The following is a 4,486-nucleotide window of genomic DNA, read 5'->3' on the forward strand; positions in this document are numbered from 1 at the left end:
ATCCAATTCGTTCTATGAAGCCACTATTACCTTTATACCTAAACCACACAAAGACCTAACAAAGAAAGAAAACTTCAGACCAATTTTCCTTATGAATATCGATGCAAAAATACTGAACAAAATTCTTGCAAACTGAATCCAAGAACACATCAAAATAATCATCCATCATGATCAAGTAGCCTTCATCCCAGGGATGCAGGGATGGTTCAATATTCAGAAATCCATCAACATAATTCACTATATAAACAAACTCAAAGAAAAAAACCATATGATCATCTCATTAGATGCTGGGAAAGCATTTGACAAAATCCAACACCCCTTCATGACAAAAATCTTGGAAAGATCAGGAATTCAAGGCCCATACTTAAACATAGTAAAAGCAATATACAGCAAACCAGTAGCCAGTATCAAACTAAATGGAGAGAAACTTGAAGCAATCCCACTAAAATTGGGGACTAGACAAGGCTGCTCACTCTCTCCCTAACTATTCAATATTGTACTTGAAGTTCTAGCCAGAAAAATTAGACAACAAAAGGAAATCAAAGGGATACAAATTGGAAAGGAAGAAGTCAAATTATCACTATTTGCAGATGATATGATAGTATACTTAAGTGACCCCAAAAATTCCACCAGAGAGCTCCTAAACCTGATAAACAACTTCAGCAAAGTAGCTGGATATAAAATTAACTCAAGCAAATCATTGGCCTTCCTCTACATAAAGGATAAAAAGGCTGAGAAAGAAATTAGGGAAACAACACCCTTCACAATAGTCACAAATAATATAAAATACCTTGGTGTGACTCTAACTAAGCAAGTAAAATATCTATACAACAAGAACTTCAAGTTGCTGAAGAAAAAAATCTAAGAAGATCTCAGAAGATGGAAAGATCTCCCATGCTTGTGGATTGGCAGGATTAATATAGTAAAAATGGCCATCTTGCCGAAAGCAATCTACAGATTCAATGCAATCCCCATCAAAATTCGAACTCAATTCTTCACAGACTTAGGGAGAGAAATTTGCAAATTCATCTGGAATAACAAAAATCCTAGGATAGTGAAAACTATTATCAACAATAATAGAACCTATGGTGGAATCACTATCCAGGACCTTAAGGTGTACTAGAGAGCAATTGTGATAAAAACTGCATGGTATTGGTACAGTGACAAGCAGGTGGATCAACAGAGTAGAATTGAAGACCCAGAAATGAACCCACATACCTATGGCCACTTGATCTTTGACAAAGGAACTAAAACAATCCAGTGGAAAAAAGACAGCATTTTCTAAGTGTAAACACCCAGACAACACCACCATTGCCATCACAGCTGCTGCTGAAATCCAAAGAGGAGACTTGGGCAAGCAAGAGGCAAGTGGAAGATTATCTCCTTGTGAAGAGCAGTATGAGTAATCACCAACTTGTCACCTGAAATAACAGAGCCAACTTGAGGTCTCCTACAGGGCATCATTTCAAATTCACATATTCAAATACACAAAATCAACTGCAACAAGCTAGGAAGAGAGAGATTGTGCAAATGTTCTGCACCAAGAAACTGGAGTGACCATAAAGAGTGAGGAGATAAAGCAGACTGTAAGAAATCATGTGTGTGGAGGTTATGTCTGAATTATGAAGTAGTGACTTCTCCATGGTCCTCTCCATGGTCCTCTTCATGATCTCTTCATGTTTTCTCCATGCCTCTCTCCACAGTCCTCTCCTAGCCCTTTCCATAGTCCTTTCCACATTCCTTCTGTGCTTCTCATATGGTCCTCTTTATGACATTCTCCATAGTTCTTTCCATGGCTGTCACCATGGTCTTTATGCTCTCTCCATGAGCTTCCCCATGATTCTCTCCAAAGTCCTTTTCACATTCCTCTCCATCATCTTCTTAATGTTCCTTTTATGGTCCTTATCATCCTCTCCTACATGATTGTCTCCATGGTCCTCACCCTGGTCCTCTTAATGCTCCTCTTCATGCTTTCTCCATGGTCCCTTCTATGTTCCTCTCTATAGTCCTCTCCATGTTCTTCTCCGTGCTCTTCCCAGTACTAGGGAGAATATGTAGATGATCAGTACAAGTATAATACACATGAAAAATAATGACAATTGCACTGAGAATTATGGTGTCTTCCACATACCATATGAGGAATTCCCTTTTTTGTTTTGTTTTGTTTTTGTTTTTCGAGAAGGGTTTCTCTGTATAGTCCTGGTTTTTCCTGGAACTCACTCTGTAGACCAGGTTGGCCTCGAACTCAGAAATATACCTGCCTCTGCCTCCCAAGTGCTGGGATTAAAGGCATGCACCACAACTGCCTGGCTTTTTTTCCCATTATTTTTAACTATGTGTGAAAAATATACAGAGGGCAAGTTTCAACAACATTGAATTAAATGTTTTAAATTATACATTGTATCTTCTCCAAACAAAATTCAACTACAAATCAATAACAGATTCATCCTCAAAATCTTTAAATTTGGAAAGTAAGTTGTCTTCTTCTAAAAGGTCATAGGTATGAAAGAAAAGTACAAAGGATATTAGAAATTATAGGTAAGATAAACATTTTCAGAAATATGAAAATGTGTAGAATACAACTGACAGGGTACAAAGAAACGTGACATTAAATTCTTATGTTAAAAGAAGAAATGTGTCACCTAAGGTATGTTAGAAGAAAAAATTAAATCGAAAATTGGTAACAGAAAAAAAGGAATAAAAATAAAATAAGAAATCAGTATAAAAGAAACAAATGAAACAAATAGGAAAATGCAGATGAGTAAGTAGTTAGGAACTGCTTCTCTGAAATAGCTGGTGATAAGCCTCTGATGGGAAAAAAAAAGAGAGAGAACTATAATTTAACAGTAATGGGGATGTAAAGAGTCATTACTACAGACCATACATATACCACAGAAAAACAAAGCAATTCTATGTGACTTTCAATATGCTTGCTGAGATGAAATGGGCCTTGGAGGCAGCTAATGGTGAAAGGACCAACCTTTCTAGTCTTCAGCATGGATACCAGGCAGCTTCAACTGTGTCCTTTTAGTTGTGGCAGAATACAATGTAACACCAACCTTGAGAAACTGGTAGTTCTTTTATACAGTCCAAAGTCCACTCAGCATGCAGCCCTCTGATTGTACTCCTAACTGTATATCTAAGAGACATTAAAACATTTCTGTGTAAGAGGTATGCAAATGGCTTTGCAGAACAGATATAGCCATAGAGCCCCACTGTGGCAACAAGTCATGAATAGGATAGAAAACTGTGATATATATTTGATATAAAGGAACAAACACATTTCATGTGCACAGGGATGAATTGAAAACATGCACAGACAAACAGCCAGTTACCAAAGATTCTATGGTACCTAGATCTATCTATTCAAAGCTGGAGAAAATATATGTTTTTTCAATAATGCATTTATTTATTTAACATTCTGATCAAAATCCCCTCCCTCCTCTTCTCCTCCTCCTTTTCCAGTCCCACCCTTGCAAACCCCTCCATCCATTACCCACTCCCTTTCTCCTCAGTATGTCAGTAATAGCAGGAAGCAGTTGGTTTTTTTTTGATAAACCCGTAATTACAGACAACACAAGGCATCTTTGTAGCAACTAAAATAGCCAATGTGTGATTGCAGTGGCCTTTTTCTGTCCAAAGCCATTAATCTGTACACTGGAATGTGTATATTTCATTCTTTATGAATTATTTTCCAAGTCTTATTTAAATAATAAACATCTTCTTTTCTAAAATTCAAATAAACTTTAGCATGATTTCTATTTTAAAAACTGTTTAAATTTCCTCCACATTGGTCGGTTTCTATTGATGTGAAAAACACCATGACTATAAGCAACTTAGAAAGGAAAGGGTTTATTTCACCTTTCAGCTTGTAAGTTTGTCACTGAGGTAAGTGGGGCAGGAACTTATGGCAAGAACCTGGATGCAGGAACTGAAGCAAAAGTCATGGATGGGTGCTACTTCCTGGCTTCTTCTTCATGGCTTCCTCAGTCTGCTCTTTTATAGTATCCAGGACCACCCACTTAGGGTTGACACTACTTTCAGTGAGATGGGCCCTCTCACATCAAACACCAATTAAGAAAATATTCACTTAAGCCAGAGACTCAGGCGGGATTCGCCATTTTCTCTCGGGTGAGTTTCTGAGACCTGAGCAGCCAGCCAGGAGCCACAAGCCCCACGACTCCCAGGGGAGCCGCAGGGCAGCAGGGACAAGATCCTCTCAGCTTCCAAGTGACAGAGGAGGTTCAATGTCCTCCTCTGCCCCTTCCCTGCAAGTGGAGGGCCTACCTCCAGAGAGCCCATTAAGCCAGAGACCCAGGCAGGATATGCCATTCTCTCTTGGGTGAGTTTCTGAGATCAGAACAGCCACCTTGGAGGAACAGGTCCCACGAGTTGCAGGGGACTTGCAGGGCAGCAGGGACAGCACAAGCTCTAGCCAGAGACTCTAAGAACATCTAACACCAAAAAGCAAAAGATGGCGAAAGGC

Source organism: Mastomys coucha, unplaced genomic scaffold, assembly GCF_008632895.1.
Source record: "Mastomys coucha isolate ucsf_1 unplaced genomic scaffold, UCSF_Mcou_1 pScaffold21, whole genome shotgun sequence".
Lineage (NCBI taxonomy): Eukaryota > Metazoa > Chordata > Mammalia > Rodentia > Muridae > Mastomys > Mastomys coucha.